Raw genomic sequence first — 21,108 nt, forward strand, 5'->3', positions numbered from 1 at the left:
TGGTCACCCTATGAGTTCTGATAATCTGAATCGTGAGATCATTTCTTCTCATTTTCTGGGTAATACCAACAATGAACCAGTAACCTAACAATATTTCTGTTTCTTACAGCCTGAAATGGTCCTCTTTTACAGATGTAAATATAAACCAATGAGCGGGGGAAGTATATTGGATTTAGAAAGCTAGATTAGTTTTACGTGTTTCCTTCCATTGAAAATTTCCTGTCTGGGGTTAAGGGTGTACACTACACCATGCCACTGCTCTGCTGGAGCATGCCACTGCAGGAGTGCAAAAGTCCCAGTATCAGTAAGGAACTAAATAGAGGCAGAGTTTATTTGGAAAAGGGAGAAAAAGAAGATACCTACTCTGGGAGAGTAGGGGGCATCAGAGGTGAATATCCATGGGCTTTTGTCCTCTGCTCCTTTTTATGTAGGACCAGTAATTTCTCCCCAGGTGCCTCATGGGTACCTGGAAGTGGACCCCATTTGATTGGCTTTCTCATTTTTTTTTTCTTGGGGACTGTGGAAGACAACTACAGTGACTACCTTTAATCCAAAACAATTACCGTGACTTTTATTACTTAGAGACTCATTTCCTTATACTGATATGTAAAAGGCTGGCTAGGTTATTTGCTTCTCTCTTCAATTGGCTCTGAGCATTGCAAATAAGGATAGCAGACACACAAATATTCAAACTCTATAGCCATCAGACAGTTCTGTTCCTCGCATAGTGTTCTCCACAACCCAGGATTGAGCCTGCAAAATGTTAGGGGAAATAGCTCTGGGAATGTCAACTGGTTAGAACCTCAAGAGGCCATGACTCCCCAAAGCACAAGAGCTTGCATATCAAAAACCGGAGTGATAGGCCCCCAAAACAATTCCACTCCTACTTTAATTGGATTATGTAGATTGATCCTTCTGCATATGTTTATCTCTGCAAATTACAGAGATGCCATTCTTGCATCTGGCCAGCCAGCTCAAGTTACTCAGAACCCACCACCCACATCCTTACTATCATTCATCTCTTAGCCAACCCCCCTTCTTCACAAGATAATAAATGCTGGGAGAGGCCTAGGATCCAGGCCTTTGTCTGCATGTCCTCAAGTGGATTCAACTTAGGACCTCTTGGCTGCCCTTAATTTGGAATATGTCTTGGTGTTTTGACTCTCAACCTGGGTTGCATTGGTGGAGGTAGATTGAAATTAACTTGCTAGGATTCCAATAATGTCTCAATGGGATTACAAATGTAATTTTTTGTATTGTGAGGAAAACCTGAAGGAGAATTACAATACTTGGATAACTGAACTCAATATCTGGGTTTACAATAGGGGAGCTCTGTTTACATTATTTCTGACTGTTTGATTCTTCCCAGCCCTTTTGTAATGGATAAATACGGGAAGGGTAGATCCTCTCAGAAGAGCATCTTAGGGCTAGAAATTAGGGGATGTGTGTAGATCTGGTACAGTGGAATAGGGATGCTAATGTGAGATTCTACATTTATACAGAAATTCTACATTCTAAATTCTATATTCTACATTCTACAGAAATGTGTAGGAGTCTGTGTCTTTTCTATATCGGATAAGTCTTTAGGTGGCTGACCCTTGTCTCTTTGGTATTTTATTGAACTACAGAGGTGATGGTTATCTTTGCCTTTCATATTCCTCCCTCTTTCCTACTTTTGTTTTGTTTGTTTTTTTTTTTAACAAAGAATTCAATTTATTAAGAACCTAATGAACAAAAAAGATAAAAGCCAATCTCAGCCGGCAGTATCATGGGGCTTCTTGATTCTGAAACAAAAGGAGGAACTTATATACTAAACTAGACAAATGTAAATAAATTGGGCTTTGCTAAAGACTATTAACACATCAAGAGGTCATTTAAGACACAGACCAGGCATCAGTGCTGGCACTAGAAGCTTAGCTGATCATTTTTAGAACTTTACAGTCAGGGTTTGGAGCACAAGTCAGAGTTACCTGGACAGCAAGGTGGTAGTTGTCACCAGGATGCAAAGATAAAAGTTTCTAAGGTTTCTTTCCTATTTTGCCTCCTGATCCTTCACGCTAAATTCTTATTTATTTGGCGCCTTCCCTTGTCTGATTTTGCTCTATTTATTTGCATTTGTCTTTCTAATTGCTGGAGTCTTAACCGCAGACACAAAAGCTGCCTTTAGTAAGTATTAATTTCTTTAATAAAGCTTAGTGAGGTCCTGTTTTTCTCCCTTTTTTTTTTCCCTATGACCCCCTATCCGTACAAAAGGTCAATATCCAAAGTTTTGACTGTTTTATTTAGATTATGGATTACCAGTGTGTACTGTTAGCAAATAGGTAAAGCAGCAGAGGTTACAAACTCAACAGCACAAGTTTATTTCAGCATATGAGAGTGACCACTGTGGCATTAGAGACCAGGCCAGCTAACACTGTGTACAATCAGTAAGGTCTTCCTGGAGTCATCAGCATAAAAAGAGGGGCTGTGGAAGGAAAAGGTCAGAGTAGGACTCTGAGGGGACAAGGGATTGCACTATCCATGTTAGGCAGGTTGGATTTTGATTCTCATAAGCAGGGGTGAACAAGGGTTGGGAATGACAGGGTATAGCTGTGCTGACCTGGCTCATTGGCCCTGACTACACATCTGCAGCAGGTATAAAATATAGAAAGGGGAGGGCATTTGAGCCATCTCAATTTAGACAAGGATGATGGTGTCTGAATTCCTTCAAGTACCCAGTCCCTAAATTTGATTTTCTTTTGTCATATTAAAGGGCCATAGCAGATTTGTAGTAATGAGATTTTGTATGAATTTTTATTTTTATAAACACTAAATATGCTGCAAGTTTCTGTAGAAAGTTTAGGAATAGTCAAACCACTTCATATTTTAGATTTATTTGTTACATAAATAAAGAGCTATTTTATATACTATTTACACATTAATGATATGAATTTATATTTTGGCATTATGAATCTCAAAATAACTTTTGACTTCACACTAATAGCTAACATGTTGAAAAGTTGAGGTTTATTAATACTACATCTATATCATTTAATAAATATGAACATCACTAAAATTTTTTAAAGTTCACATGTAAAAAACTGTGTATACTATGTTCTCTCTGGCTGTACCCTGTGGTCTTTGTCATGTTGACTAATAGCTTCTCTACATTTTCACTTTTATTATGCCCTACACCTGAATTTATACCAACTTTTCTCCTTGATTATTCTTCTGCCAGCCTGTTAAATGTGAAAATCAAAAATAAGTTAATAAAATTATTCATAATATGAAAAAGTATTCTTTTAATGAAATTAAAATTAATTAATAAAGTAGTTTTAATCTGATACCATTTTCTCAGTAGTTGCTCCTCATTCCTCATGCTTATTTCAGAGTGACAAATTGTTCCTATTCACACAGTGGAGCAGCTGCAGCTGTCTTGCCTTGGTCTTTCCACTCAAATGTTTGTACCATTATTCCCTCTTCTTTCCTTCATCTGAAAACTGAGATATGCACAGCTTCTATTCAATATCGTACTAGAAATACTAGCCAGAGCAATTTGACAAGAGAGAAATAACAGGGGTAAAGATAGGAAAACAGAAAGTTAAATTAAAATTATTTGCAGATGACATGATACTCTACATAGAAGACCCCCATAACTCCACTGAAAGACTCCTAGATATAATAAATAAATTCAGCAATGTAGCTGTATACAGAATCAATACTCAAAAAACAATAGCATTCCTACACTCTAACAAAAAAACACAGAGAGAGAAATAAGAGAAGCCAGACCCTTCACACTAGCATACAAAAAATGAAATATTTATGAATTATTCTCATGAAAGAAGTGAAAGATTTATGTAGTGAAAATTATAATACCCTGAAAAAAGAAATTGAAGATGATCTCAGAAAACACAAAGACATCCCTTGTTCATGCACAGAAAGAAAAAATATTGTGAAAATGGCCATTCTCCCAAAACTGTTATACAGATTCAATGCAATCCCAATAAAAATACTATCAATATACCTCATAGATCTAGAGAAATCACTCCTAAAATTCATGTGGAACCAGAAGAGACCTAGAATAGCAAAGACAGTTCTAAGCAGCAAAGGCAAGGCAGGAGACATCACAATCCCTGACTTGAAGTTATACTACAAAGCTACTGTAATAAATTCAACATAGTACTGGAATAAAAGCAGATCTGAATGAAGATCAATTCAATAGACTAGAAGATACAATGACAACTACAAATGCACTCAACCACCCTATCATTGATAAAGGGGCCAAACATGTTCACTGGAAGAACAACAGTCTCTTTAATAAATGGTGCTGGAAAGACTGGTTATCCATATGCCGAAAACTAAAACTAGACCCATGCCTATCACCATATACTAAACTAAAATCTAAATGGGTCAAAGATCTGTATATCAAAACAGAAACACTAAATCTGTTGGAAGACAAAGTACGTAAAAACCTTGAAGACATAGGGGTAGATAAAGAATTCATCAACAGGAATCAAACCACACAGGAAATACTTCCCAGAATCAATAACTGGGGATCACATCTTATTAAAAAGTTTCTGCCTGTCAAAAGAAATCTCCAGCATAGTGAAAAGAAAACCCACAAACTGGGAAAAAATCTTAGTGAACTATCCCTCAGACAAAGGACTTCTATCTAAAACATATAAAGTATTTTAAAAAATCAGACCCCAGAAATTCAAGGGCTCAATCCAAAAATGGGCATTTGAGATGAATACACACTTCTCAGATGAACTACAAATGGCAAATAAATACATGAAAAAATGTTCACCATCATTACTCATTAGAGAAATGCAAATTAAAACCACACTGAGATACCATCTCACTCCAGAAAGAATGGCGACGATCAAGAAAACTACCAACAACAAATGCTAGAGAGGCTGTGGGGGAAACAGGAACTCTCCTGCACTGCTGGTGGGAGTGTAGACTGGTGGCACTACTGTGGAGGTCAGTCTGGAAGTTTCTCAGAAAGCTGGGATTGGAAGTCCCATTTGACTTAGCTATTCCACTTCTAGGCATATTCCCAGAAGAACTCAAAACATCATACCACACTGATATATGTGCACCCATGTTTACAGCAGCACAATTTGTAATGGCCAGATCTTGGAAACACTGAAGTGTCCATCAACTGAGGAATAGATTAAAAAGTTGCAATATATTTATACAATGGAGTACTACTCAGCTATAAAGAATTATCACATTGAGATATTTATAAATAAATGGGTGCAACTTGAGACCATACTCATAAGCAAAATAAATCAAACTCATACATATAAATACCATATAGTCTCCATAGTCTAAGAAATGGTAAGAGTACATGAGAGTTTACGGTAATCATGATTCCCCATTACATTGCTTTGAAAACTTCTAATGATTGCATACATTAGTTGGAATGGGTTTATCTAGTTTGTTTAATTTTATTACCTGTGATGATATGAATAGCTATTTTGAAGAAAACAAGTCATTATAATAGAGAGTGCTGATTTAATGTCTTCTTACTCTGAAGTCCTACCATGGTTTTGCTGTACTGTTTCCTTTGTTTCTATCACGTTGTATCTTATTCAATTGTATTATGTGTGATAACATAAAGAAATGGTCTATGAAAAAATGAGATAATATAGTAGCCTCTGTTTTGATCTGCTTTGTTATGTCTGTTTTGTCAATCTCTTTAAAATAATAAAAAAAAAAGAATATAAATACTCAAAAAACTAAGATCTTGGATGGGTTTTTGAGCATTTCCTGAACATTCTGTCTCTGGGACTTTGATTGTTCCTTTCCCTAACAGCAAAATCACTTGATTCATCAACTTCCTTGAGATACATATTCAGTAGTAACTTCTTGAAGGTTTTCTTTCCTATGGACAATTTAGATTTTCTTTCAGCATTTCTGGTATCCTGTTGCTTGGCTTACATTTCTTATAGAGTTTACATCTGAAATAATGTTTCTGTGTTTGTAATTAGAATTTAAGTTCTCTGAGTTCAAGAAATTCTGTATGTGAATTTACCCTATGTTTTCAGCACTTATGATAACATCCTGCATAAAGTAGGAGCCTAATCGGCATATTTTGAATGAATACATGTCTACTAAACTATTTAAAGTCTTTGGAGGAAAACGACCTAGTAAATATTTATTAAAAGATGAAAAGTTTTATTAACTTATAAAAAGCATAGTACGATATTTGGTTAAACTACACTGATATTATCAATAATTATAGTTCCCAACTGTATCAATAATTATAATTCCCAACTGTATACTTTATTGTGTAGAAAATAGAAGCAATGTTTACAAACTGAAGGGAAAAACACAATTAACTTATTTGAGATTATTTTTGCTATATGTACATATTGTGGAATGATAAAATAAATACAAAATATGCTATTTAATACACAACAAAATTTTGTTACAAGTAGCCTTAGGTATTATTAAAAGCATACATGAGGTGTCTGCAAATATTTTTTATTATTTTAAATAAATCTCACACAAAAATGTTGTGAAACACTAATTTGGGGAGGCAGAATGGTCTACTTGCAATTGCTTAAATTTATTATATGAGAATGTGGAGAAACTTTAAAAAATGAGCAAACTGGAAGCAATGACTTTTCTTAGATGCTTTACTGAACTGAGGCCCAGGATACATAGTACCACAATAGATCTTATTTTGTAGTTTTGTTTATATCTGAGACCGGTCAGACCCCCATATTTGACAGAGGGATGATGATTATCAAATGACCCGAGTAATGAAACCTCAAATTTGGATGATAGAAGGGAAGTGAAAACTCTAATTTTGAAGATATAGTGACAAATTTCTGATATCATTTCATTAGGTAAAAGCAAAGACAAATCACATCATTCTTTCATCGTGCAAGATTTGCACAGTACGAGAATACAGTGTGCTGTGTGGTTAACTATTTAGTGTACACTTACTAACTTGACATAATTCCGTTACATTTTTCTAACTTCATTCTCCATGGTAAAAATCTATTTTTGGTATAATTTATGGGTTTAAAATACTCTTCTTTGATATTTCTTTTATTGGGCACGAAGCTAATGTTTTACAGAAAATTTTTGACATAGATTGGTAAAAATTTACTCTGAATAGAGGCCAAACTAAAATATTAGACTGAGAAATGAGTTTTGAAAATGATCTATGCACAGATTAAATATTAAAAAGCCATCTCAACATCTGAAAACACTTTCAATCATAGATTATCTTAAGATTCAGCATTATTCAAACCAAATAATTTGAAAATAATTTAAAGACAAATATCAGGATTGATAGCATAATTATAGAAGAAAGAATGAGAAAAAATCTACCTTTGAATACAGTAATACCTTGGTTCATGAATGTTTATGTTCAAAGACAATTCCAAATTCAAACAAAAATATTTGACAGGATTATGCTTGCTTTCACAAACTCTACACCCAGTGACAACACCACCTCAGCCATGCTCCTCACACAAGCACAAATGTGGCCCTCTTCCCCAAAATCTTACCACAGATTAATTTTGTGAACTGAGGCACAGGTATACTAGGAATTTTCTTATTTCCTTAATTTAATAAATTCAAATTTTTCTGTTTATGTATAACCTGCTTTTACAAGAATCAAAATCATGTCACACTTAATGTGTATTTAAAATTACATGATTTGGCCCTGTGTTCTTCACACAAACTGTAAAACAAAAGTATTCCTAACTTCTCGTGTTTTAGAGCAAAATTCTTGACAGAACAACAAAGTTTATAACACCAATGCTATGCATTACATTGTTAATAATTGGAAGATTATACTAAATTTTCATTTTTCAAAAGGTGTTTGGTAGAGGAGTATTTGCTTCTGATAATATTTTCCAAAATTATGCCCCCGAAATCCCAGATTATCTTTCATTACAGTCTGTTACCCGACATGATACTCATGAGTTGATAATCTTGACATCTGTCACCCCACTGATTGGCGAGTTGATTCGGCTGATGAGGCTGGCTAGGTCGGTGTCCTCTTTCTACCCTCAGTGCGGTATGCACCTCCCTCCAGAAGCTGTTCGCTCGGTGGAAGAGATGACCACCACCTAAAGTGGAGGATCTTTCCTCGGTCAAGGATGTAACAGTAGCTGGACTCTCCTGCTAGAACTTGCAAACATGCTTTCAAGAAATTATTCTGAAAAGCTATTATCCCTGTGATAGTCTGATATTCTGTTTTAAAAGATACAAAAAACAATCTCCCTGAGAAATGCTATATAGCATTTGACCTTGCAGTCCCACAGCTGGTATGTCACATAGGAACGTACATCACCCAAGGGCAATTTCCCATGAAAATCAATTAGGGATCCTAAGGGAAATGGATGGGTTCACATCAGTTTTAAGTCCTCTGTAGTAAAATGTTGACATATTTTGTTTTAAAATTCACTGTATCGAAGTGCGATTGAATTGTGAGGTGAACATAATTAATACGTACTATTTGATGAGTTTTATGATAATTATAAAGTAAGATTCATGATCACCACAAAAGTCAGACACATATCAGTCATCAGTTTCCTCCTGACACTTATATAATTATTATCACTGACATTTTTGCTGTGATCAAAACATTTAACGTAAGGTATGTATCCGTTAATAATTGAAGTGTACAGTGCAGTACTGTTACTCACATTAAGGTAGATTGCAGAATTTCTTTATTTTTAAAATGTAAAAAATATTCCATTGCATGTACATTCCACTTTTTCCTTATCCATTTGTCCATCAGTGGAAATTTAGATTGTTTCAATGTGTTGGCTATGATTCAGTGAGCATGGGAATGCACCTATCTCTTTGAGATTCTGATTTAAAATCTCATGGATAACTATTACTTTAAAGTTGTTTCAGGTCCATTTTGTTGTATAATATAAATCTGTATACTTTGTTACGTTTGTAATTTTCTGTAACAAAAAGTTTCAAAATTTATGACTAATCTTAAATGAATTTTTGTTATATTTTCAAACTGAAAAGAGCAATCTGCAAAAAAATATAGCATGGTTTTTCCTCTGAAAACAACCCCTCTCAAGTCACTTCATTAATGTACATATAGGATATATGAACATGGCAAGGTGAGAAATGCATTCATTGGTGTCAACATTACAAAAGCCAATCCGGTGAGACAGTGTATGTAAGGAGTCAGGTAGAGGGTGAAGAAGAGATTATTATTTTTGCATTTTTAAAATTTTTATTATATTATCTGAACTATTTACAAAATCATACAGCACTACTATCACCTGAAAGTGTCAAACTTAGGATTTTATAAGACAAAATGTACATTTAAAATAATAAATTAGCCTTGGGAAATGCAGTTCATGCACATATGTGAGTGAAACTGTCTGAGTATCTTCCATACACAGGAGTTCAGTGACCATAGGGATAGCAGTTTTGTAATGGAGACACCTGAACTATTAGTACAGGACACAATGCTGTGTATTAAGAAGTATGTATTTTTACAGACAGAAAATATAATATCTTTTAAAATGTTCAGTGTAATTTCACTTGCTCTTAGCCAAAAGGCTGAGATCAGTGTACTTTCAGAAGACAAATATGAAACATACTGAGGAATATTTCATGACATATTATAGAGGACAATTGATCCTCATTAGGTTTTCTGTTGAAGCTGAGTGGTTTCTATAAACAAAGGAAATCAATAACTGACCATTGAAATGTAATGGATCTGAAATGCTATATTTTAATGGGGCAGCTACAAGAAAGCATTAGAATGAAATGGGTTGACCAGTAGCAGCACACAAAATTATTTCTTAACAGAGCTGATGTTTGGATAAGAGATTCACTAAATGTGTACTGTAGTGTACTTTGGAGGCTTATTTCCTGACAAATTATAAAATGAGTTTTATTGCCATTCAAATAGAAAATACACTACAATTTGTTAATTATCCATATTTAATAGGACTTTTTTAATTAACAGGCCTTTTGACATGTTCATATTTAATGTCATGTAATTTATTTTTGCAGTGAGATGCAAAGTCATAACACTTTGCACTTGAAAATAGATATACATTCATAGTTAATAACCAATATTAACTACAAAATAGTTAATATTAGGTATCAGTAAGTGACTTATTATTTCTTGACTTTTAAACTACTCTGGTCTTCCATATATAAATAAGTATTATGTAATTATTCTTTAGCCAAATAGATAAATTTATAAATTCAGAACTAATTAAACAAAATTAATTCAATTGAGAGATGAATAATTTGCAGAAAGTTACATCAGTAATATTTTAATATTGAGTGAACATCTCTTTCATAATATCTACTCTTAATACTTAGATAATATCCATCTCTCAGAACGTGAGTAAATTAAGTCTACCAAAGGCAACAACTGTCCAATAAGATGATTAAAATGCAATTAGCTCAAACTTTAACATTGCTTTGTAATTTTTTGAAGCCTTACAGTGATATATACTGATGTATTAAAACCTCACTATTCAGGGTTGGGGATTTAGCTCAGCGACATAAGTGCCTGCCTTGCAAGTGGACAGTCATGAGTCGTGAGTTCGATACCTGGTACCAATAAAAAGGAAAAAGACCAAAAAAAAAAAAAAAAAAAAACCCTCACTATTATCTATCTTTTATTTATTTATTTGGTTTTTTGTTTACTTATTTATTTATTTTGAGGCAAATCTGGCTATACAGTTCAGACCAACCTTGAACTCGCTATATAGCCCAGGGAGGACTCTAATTCTAAGTGACCCTCCTGCCTCAGCCTCTTTGGTGCTGGAATTACAGGCATGTGTGACCAGACCAGGCATCATAGTCAATCTTTAATTAAATTTTAATCATGATAGTAAATCCATATAATCAAGTCAGTTTGGAAATATAAAATTTGGTCTCCAAACATACAAATGTTACTATTTTCTTTTTTCTGATTCATCATTTTCTTGGCACAAGTTACTGACAAGTTAAACTGTGAAACAATATTTGGTAAAAAAAAAAAATGTTCTCATCTATGTGCTTTCTTTTCTCTGCCATGGATTACAAATAATGCACACTGTCCTTCAAATATTGAAGGCTTTGTTTTCCACCTGACAGTCCTTTTTTCCTTTAAATGGTGATGGTTGAAGTTCCCATATACTTGCAAGAATGTAGCCTTGGACCTGTCAAGAAAATAAGTAGACCACAGCTTCTCTCTAATTCAGATATAAAGCAAGGAGGATTTTAGTTTCTCTTAAACAATAATGAAATAAATTCTTAACTACTGCATCACTTTCCAAAACACTTAACAACTTACCTCATGCTTCTTTCACACAGATCCTGTCATGTAAAGAAATATTTTAGCTAAAAATTTCAAATAAAATTCTAGGAGTTTTTAAAGGTTTTATTTTTGGTAGTTAAGCTCTGTTTGTGTGTGTATATATATATATGTATATATATATACATATATATATATATATATATATACATACATATATATATATATTTTTTTTTTTATGAAATAATTATCACGTTTAAGAATGTGTTTTGCCAGTGTGGTGGTGTATGCCTGTAATCATAGCACTTGGGAAGCTGAGGCAAGAGGATCACCATGAGTTTCCCAGCCTAAACTAGAAATTGAGTCTAAGGCTAGCCTGAACTGCATAGTTAAACCCTGTGTCAAAATAAATAAATAAATAAATAAATAAATATGAGTAAGAATGTGTTACGTATTGAGTGCTAATAATCTGTTAAAGGAAATTCTCTCTTTTTCTCCTCCTTCCCTTCTTTCCTCCTTTACTCTTCATATGCACAGATGCTCCTTGATTACTTTAGGGTTAAGTCTTAATGAAACAACTATAAGGTGAAAATATTCTCAAGTTACAGATGCATTTGTTATACCTAATCTCCCAAATATTACAGATTAACCTAAATTAAATGAAGTCAAACAATTACAATATCTATGGTTAGGCAGAATAATTTAACACAAAATCAAATTTGTCATAAAGTGTTGAGTATGTTATATTGAACAATGGAAGGCAAAATACAATGGCAGCTAGAGCACTGTATAGTATCACTTCCTTAGTGAATAAACTGACATCTCTGTAAAAGAAAATATAAAATTGCCTTCATTTTTATTCTCTAGACTGTTTTTGTCCTCTAGTCATGCATGAATAGCCTTCACACTGTTTATTTTTTGAAACAAGAACAAATACATATAAAAACAACTTGTGTATTACACAGTTTGAGATGAGTCATTATTGTAAACCCAAATATCGAGTTCAGTCATCTAAGTACTGTAATCCTTTTTCTAGTTTTCCTCACAATCCAAAAGATTATATTTGTAATCCAACTGAGACATCATTGGAAGTTTAACAAGATAATTCCAATCTACTGCCACCAATGCAACCCATGGTGAGAGTAAAAACACCAAGATATATTCCAAGTTAAGGGCAGCCAAAGGGTCCTAAATTCAATCCTCGTGAGGACATGTGGACAACGGCCTCGATCCTAGGCCTCTCCCAGCATTTATTGTCTTGTCAAGAAGGGGGGTGGCTCAGGGATGAGTGACAGTGAGGACGGCAGGAATTAGGTGAGTAACTTGAGTTGGCTGGCCAGGTGCAAGATTGGCATCTCTGTAATTTGCAGAGATAAAGATATGCAGAAGGAACAATCTACATAATACAATTAAGGTAATAGCTGAATTATTTTGGGGGTCTATGGCTTTGGTTTCTGATATGTAAACTCTTACACCCTGGGGTGTCATAGCCTTCTTTTTGTTTTTTGTCTTTTTTCTTTTTATCGGTACCAGGGATCGAACTCAGATGGCATGCTTGCAAGGCAGGCGCTTTTGCCGCTGAGCTAAATCCCCAGCCCCCAGTGTCATAACCTTCTTTCTTGAGGTTCATACCCAGTTGACATTTCTGGAGCTGTTTGCTCTAACATCTTGCAGGCTCAGTCCTGTATTGTGGAGAACACTATGCGAAGAAACAGGACTGTCTGATGGCTATAGACTTTGCATATTAGCACAATGGCTAGTCTTATTTGCAAAGCTCAGAGCCAATTGAAGAGAGAAGGAAATACACTAAGCAGCCTTTCACATATCAGTAAAAGGAAAAGAGTTTCCAAGTAACAAAAGTCACAGTAATTGTTGTGGATTCGATGGTAGTCACTAGAGTTGTCTCCCACAAGTCATGATCATGACTTTCTTTATGGTTTTCTTGTAAAGCATAGCTCAGTGTCTTTTAATGTAATTTAACTTTAATTTAGTATTCTTGAGGCCAAGAGTATGCTATGTGTATATGACCTAGAATGTTTTATTTAAAAGTCAACTCTCTCTCTTTTTTTTTTTTTTTTTTTTTTTACTTTTATTTAAAAGGAAAAAGAGAAAAACACAAAACAAAACAAAGTGGTGTATGGGTACAAGTAATACAGAACTAAAAAAAAAAAAAAAAAAAAAAAAAAAAAACAGTAAGAAATCACCAGTTAATAGATTACATATTATCATCTTAGAGATAGTTGCTCAAATCACAGTATCAAAGCATACAAAGTGGACATTCAAACAGTGAGACTGCAAACAGTTGTGTTCAATGATCCAACCAAAAACATTAATATGGTCAGCTATTTAACACTCCTAAACACACTTGCTGTTGTATCCTTTAGAGCTCTTTTTTTTTTCCTCTCTTTTTTACACAAAATCCACACATTTTGGGTTTTATTACTCCTTAGTTCCTATTACTTTTTTTGGGGGGAAGAGAATAAAGTCAAATATGGCAAAACAAAGTTGTCAGTCAAAACCAAGGATAGACATAGCACATGATGTAAAACAGAGTACCAGGTTATCAACAATGGTTATGAACAATGTCTCCTAAATATTTCATTTTTTTGCTTGCTAATGTGAATAGTGTAGTTTCTCTGTGATTTTGTTGTTCGTGTATAGGAATGCTATTGATTTCTGAGTATTGATTTTGTATCCAGCCACATTGCTGGAATTATTTATTGTATCTAAGAGTCTTTCAATGGAGTTTAGGGGGTCTTCTAGGTAGAGTATCATGTCATCTGCAAACAATGATAATTTAACTTCTTCTTTTCCTATTTTTACCCCTCTTATTTCTCTCTCTTGCCTAATTGCTCTGGCTAGTACTTCCAGTACTATATTAAATAGGAGTGGTGATAAAGGACATCCTTGTCTTGTGCCTGATTTTAAAGTAAAGGCTTTCAATTTTTGGCCATTTAGTATGATGCTGGCTGTTGGTTTGTCATAAATGGCCTTTATTATATTGAGGTAAAGACCATCTATTCCAATTTTCTGTAAAGTTCTTATCATGAATAAATGTTGGACCTTATCGAAGGCTTTTTCTGCATCTATAGAAATGATCATGTGATTCTTATTTTTGGCTTTATTGATATGGTGGATTACATTTATTGATTTATGTATGTTGAACCGTCCTTGCATTCCTGGGATGAATCCTACTTGGTCATGGTGTATAATCTTCTTGATGATTTGCTGCATCCTATTTGCCAATATTTTATTGAGGATTTTTACATCTGTGTTCATTAGGGAGATCGGTCTATAGTTCTCTTTTTAGTTGGGTCTTTCTCAGGTTTTGGTACTAGAGTAATATTTGCTTCCAGGAATGACTTAGGAAGGATTGCTTCCCTTTCAATTTCATTGAATAGTTTGAGGAGTGTCGGCATTAGTTCTTCTTTGTATTTCTTGTAGAATTCTGCAGTGAATCCATCTGGGCCTGGGCTCTTCTTTAAAAGTCAACTCTCAATATTGTAAGTTCACAGTTGATACTTACATGTGTTGATAGATAATTTTTTCAGGGCTATATATAAACAGGATTCTACTTACATTTCTAATATATTCATGATCATTAATATTTTGATACACATTTTTGACTCATCTCAAAGTTTTAACTCACCCCTCATTGAATATGTTAAAACATTTTGAAAGGGTTTTGGTCCAGATGGGACACTGTAGCCAGGAAAGCCTCAACTGGAACCAGGAAGCTCCTATCTCCACCACCCCTAGGGATTTACCTGTGACTCTATCTCCCCCCACACTTAGGAATCTGCCCCTGGTGTCAAACGTGTGCCAATGAGATACCTGTGCATTTCTAATGGCCCTAGGGCACTACCCTAAGCTTAGGCTAATTATATAACACACACACACACACACACACACACACACACACACACACCCCATGTGCCACATGTCCACCACAGAGAAAGCCAGACTCCAGAGGTCGTGGGGGTGGGGAGGTCAGTTCTTTCTTGGTGTTCTCAGAATAAAGGCCTCTTTTCTTTATACTTCACATCTTTTGGAAATAATCCTATCACATTTATACAAAATTATGAAACAAAGGCAGTAAAAAAAAACATAAAACAAACAATATTCTGAAGTGACCATTATAAATCCTGCCATGCACATTTAACATCGCAATGTACAAAGAAATGGATGTCTGCTTACTCAAAAACTAGCAAAGGATGATACATATGGAAAAATTATCAAAATATCATTCTTCCATTTATCTTTGTCGAAACATCACCTTAATTTTTTTCTACTACTTTTTCAATTTCCTCCTATTCTACAGTTTTCCCCAACCCCAGAACTAGGTAATGGATTCAGAAGGAGCATCTGACAATAATCAGACTGCACTGGAAGACTGCAATTGTGTTTGCTGTTCTGCTCTGGGGATGAAATTGACAGATAAGGGATAAGTCCTCTCAGTACTGTTAGATATTGGCCATGCATTAATCCAATGCACCATTGCATCCCTGTATGCATACAGCACTGCTTACAAAAGTGTAAACCAACCTCGCTGGGAAGCAGGATCATTTTCTGACTCAGCATACAACTCAAGCTTTTATAGTCTTTTCATGTTCTTTATTCTATTAGTTATCTCCTTTACTTTGGATCAGTTTTTAAATTCACTGCTTCCATTTTTATACCATTAAATAAGTCCTGAAATTCAGTGTAAAAATGTCAATAGTCCTGCCGCTTTTTGTTCTTCCAGGCAATGAAGCATTTTGATTTACTGTTACACTGATGAAGCTCACTTGTAAATAAAAATTTAGAGTTGTGACTGTTGCTTTCCTCAAAGTTTTTCTTTTCTAAAAAAATAGACTGCAAGGTTTTTTTTTTTTTTTAATCTCTTACAGATGTATTCTCAGTTATTCATTGCACTATTGATGTCTGAAATTGGATTGGTAAAATATTTTGCTTCTGTGCTTTTCATGTAATTCCGTGGTAAAGCTGTTGAATAAGAAGTCATCTTTATTGAGATCCATTAAACTTGAAATTATCAGACATCAATTTAAAAAGGCAGATGTATGCTTATTATCCCACCATGCAAGAAGGCTGAAACAGAAAAATTGCAATTTCTAGCCTCATCTTAGGAATTTGGGAACTTAGTTAAGACCTTGTTGCAAAGAAAACAAACTTAGAGCTAAGTATATAACTCAGTGTAAAGGTCCTGGGTTTATATCCCTCATGGCAATAAATAAATAAATAATTTTTTCTAAAAATGCAAGCTAAACTTAAGAAAATACATTTTACATTGTGATTTAGATTGAAGTAAACCTTTTACACACAATTCTTTTATTTCTTAGAAAAGTTTAAATCTGTCTTCTTTAAAACATAAATTTGATTACTTCCACCTATATGATCACTTCAAATTCAATTTCCTCACAAAGATCCTAAAGGAAATTAGCCATAGAAAGTATCCTACAGAAACTTTCTCAGTGGTAAAATCTGACATATAATAAATCTATGTCCTGAAATACAGAAATGCAAAATCATTTGTTAACTATTTGAAATAAATCCACCTATGCTTACTGATAGAACTGTGGGGGACCGGCGGCGGCTGAAAAGGTAAGAAGTATGAAATATAAATGACCTTTATTTTGAGAATGTGGGGAGAGACACCCCCAATCCCCTGTGGCACGGCATCTCCCCCCAGGGTCAGCGATCTCTCCGTGGAACACGTGGAGTGAGGGCATACATGTAGCTTAGGTTAGGGGTGGTGCCTGAGGGGCATTAGGGATGAACAAGTAGCCCATTGGCATACTTTTGGTGCCATTGGTAAATTCCTAGGGGTGGGGGAGATGAAGCTGCTTGGCTTTACTGGCTTCAGTGTCTTGTCTGGGCCAAAACTCTTTCAGTTACTATAGTATTTACTTAAAATATAACATTTACTTAGATATTTGTTTGATTGTGCTCTTATAATTAACTAAAAATTATTCTTGATATCTTTCTAATATTTTTCACATTGATTGTATTAAGTTAACTTGTACTTATAAAAATTGTATCTCTTTTTAAATTGACCGTTGCATATAAGGCTACTTTTTGTCTCTTATAATAGTATTGCATTTAAAGTCTATTTTACCTGACATACCATAGCCATTTCAACTCAGTATTATTTATCATACATATAAGGAATTGTTTTCCTTTTCATCATTATCAGTTTGTAAGTACCTCAGTTTTTGTTTGTTTGTTTGAAGAAAAAAGAAAATAAAAGTGTAGCAGTAATGAATAATTTTGAAGAAAAATATTAAGGAATTACTAGTTGATGTTACATATTGTCCTCTGAGAAATAGCTGTTCAAGTTACAAAATCAAAGCATAAAAATGGACAGATACTCAAATATTCACATTACAAACCATTCTGTTCAATGATCTAATGAAAATTTAGCAATATGGTCATCTATCTTATATAATTACACATACATATAATTATAAACTTTAGGGCACTTTCCCTCCCTTTCACTTTCACAACTTCTATTATACATTTTTCTTGTTGGTACCAGGGATTGAATTCATGATTTCATGCTTGCCAGGCAGGAGCTTATGCTGCTGAGCTAATTCCTTGGTCTTATATATTTTGGATCTTATTCAGTTTTCTTTATCATTTTTTTACACTAGAGACACAATGTAGCATTTAAAAATATGATTCTTATCTCATTAATGAGGATAGTCTCAAGTTGTCTCCAAATATCTATGAAGGCTTCAAGACCATCCTTTTTATAGCTGAGTAATATTACATTGTATAAAAATACCACATCTTTTTCATCCGCTCTGTGGTTGATGGGCATCTTGGTTGTTTTGAAGATTTAGCTATTACAAATTGTTCTGCTGCGAACATAGGTGCACATATATCACTGTGACGTGACCTTTTCTTTTTTTCTGGGAAAATATCCAGGAGGGAAATAGTTGAATTGAATGGAACTTCTAATCCTACTTTTTCGAGGAATCTCCATACTGATTTCCATAGAGACTACACCAATCTACACTCCGACCAACAGTGGAGAAGTGTTCCTTTTTCCCCACAGCCTTGTCAACATTTATTATCAGTTGATTTCTTGATGGCAGCCACTCTTTCTGGAGTGAGATGAAATAAGTGCTGTTTTAATTTACATTTCTCGAATGACCAGTGATGGTGAGCAATGTCTCCATGTATTTATTTGCCATTTGTATATCTTCATTTGAGAACTGTGTGTTCATCTCAGATGCCTATTTTTGGAGAGGGTCTTTGAATTTTAGGGGCTTGATGTTTTTTAGTTTATATTCTGGATATAAGTCCTTTGTCTGTGGGATTGTCAGCTAAAATTCTTTCTCATTCTACTGATTTTCTTTTCACTTGTGAGTGATTTCTTTTTAAGTGCAAAAGCTTTTTAATAATATGAGATCGCAGTTGTTGATTCTTTGAAATATTTCCTGTGTGGTTTGCCTTTTGTTCATGAATTTTCTGGCTACCCCTAGGTCTCCAAGTTTTCTATGTATCTTGTATTCCAATAGACTTAGTGTTTCTGCTTTAATATTTAGACCTTTGATCCATTTAGACTTTAGTGTATGGTGACCAGCATGGGTCTAGTTTCAGTCTTTGGCATGTGGAAAATCTATTTTTCCAACACTATTTATTAAAGAGACCATTCTTCCAGTGAACATGTTTATCCCCTTTATCAAATAACAGGTGGCTGAGTGTCTTTGTAGTTGTGTTTGCATCTTCTAATATGTTACATTGATCCTCAAGACTATTTATTTGCCAGTATCATGCTGATTTTATCACTGTGGCTTTGTAGTATAATTTCAAGTGAGGAATTGAGATGCCTCCTGCCTTGCCTTTGTTGCCCAGAATTGCCTTTGCTTTTATAGATTTATTCTGTTTTCAAATGAATTTTAGCAGTGTTTTCTCTGAATCTGTAAGCTATGATAGTGTTATTTTGATTGGGATTGCATTAAATCTGTATAACAGTTTTGAGAGTATGGCCATTTTCACAATGTTGGCTCTTCCTAGCCAAGAGCACAGAATATCCTTTGATTTTATAATATCCTCTTCAATCTCCTTTTTTAGTGTAGCATAATTTTCAGCATATAGGCATTTTACATTCTTGGTTATCCTAGATATTTCAATTTTAGGTGCTATTGGAAATGGAATTTTCCATAATTTCTTTCTCAGTTTTTTTGTTTGTGTACAGGAATGCTATTGTTTTTTGAGTGTTGACACTGTGTCCAGCTACACTGCTTAATTTGTTTATTACCTCTAGTTGTCTTTCAATGGAGTTTTTTGGGTCTTCTATATAGAGTATCATGTCATTGGCAATAATGATAGTTTAACTTCTTCTTTTCCTATCTTTATTCCTTTTATTTCTCTCTCTTGTCTGGTTGCTCTGGCTAATATTTCCAGAGCTATATTGAATAGGAATGGTGATGGTAGACATCCTTATTTTGTTTCTGATTTTACAGTGAAGGCTTTCAGTTTTTGTCCATTTAGTATAATACTGGCTGTTGGTTTGTCATAGATGGTAGATACCATATATTCCCACTTTCTGTAGGGTGTTTTATTATGAACAAATGTTGGAGTTTATCAAAAGCTTTTCGTAAGTCTATTGAGATGATCATGTGGTTTTTGTTTTTGGCTCTGTCAATGTGTTGTGTAATAGTTATTGATTTGTGTTTGCTAAACCATCCCTGAATTCCTGGAATAAATTCTACTTGGTCATGGTGTCTAATCTTCTTGATGACTTGCTGCATTGTATTTGTCAATATTTTATTGAGAATCTTTGCATTAATGTTCATTAGTGAGATTGGCCTATAATTCTCCTTTTTGGTAGGGTCTTTCTCTGGTTTGATATCAGAATGATGCTTGCCTCTGGAAACAAGTTAGGGAGATTTGCTTCTCTTTTGATTTCATTGAAGAGTTTAAGGAGTATTGGAATCAGCTCTTCTTTAAATTTCTTGTAGAATTCAGTCACGAATCCTTCAGGCCATGGGCTTTTCTTTGTTGGTAAGATTTTAATGGTGTTTTCAATTTTAATAGCTGATATTTTCTTATTCAAAATTGTTATATCTTCTTGATTGAGCTTTGGTAGTTTGTATGTTTCTAGAAATCTGTCCATCTCCTCTGTATTTTCACCCAGGTGAGTAGAGATTTTCAAAGTAAGTATTCATGACCTTTTGAATTTTCATGGAATCTGTAGTGATTTCTCTCTTTTTGGTCCTGATTGTGAGCATTTGAGTTTTTTCTTTCTTTTTCTTGATAAGGTTGGCTAGAGGTTTATCAATCTTGTTTATTCTCTCAAAAAACCAGCTCTTTGTTAATTTTTTCTATTTTTTAAGTTTCAATTGCATTAATTTCTGCTCCGATTTTTACAATTTCCTCTCTTCTGTGAGCTTTGGGTTTGACTTGTTCTTCCTTTTCTAGGAGCTTGAGATGTAGCATTAGGTTGTTTATTTGTGCTCACTCCATTTTCTTGATGTGACAATTTATTGCTATATATATTCCCTCTTAGCACTGCTTTTAGTTTATGGCTTTTTGTATCCACATTTTCATTGAAATATAGGTATTGCTTTAATTCTTCTTTAATTTCACCTGTAGCCCATTGGTTGTTCAGAAAGTTGTTGGTTATTTTGCATGTATTTACACCAGTTTTGTGATTTGTTTTGCCATGAATTTTCAATTTCAGTGCACTATGATCTGACATTATGCATGGACTAATTTCAATATCTTTGCATTTACTTAATGTTTTGTGGGTTAATATACAGTCTATATTGGAGAATGTCCCATGTGTAGCTGAGAATGTATATTCTAATATGCTTGGGTGGAACACTCTGTAAACATCCACTGTGTCCATTTGCTCACAGGTA

This window comes from Cavia porcellus, unplaced genomic scaffold, assembly GCF_034190915.1.
Source record: "Cavia porcellus strain 051 isolate PalLab524CR breed Dunkin Hartley unplaced genomic scaffold, mCavPor4.1 scaffold_5, whole genome shotgun sequence".
Taxonomy (NCBI): domain Eukaryota; kingdom Metazoa; phylum Chordata; class Mammalia; order Rodentia; family Caviidae; genus Cavia; species Cavia porcellus.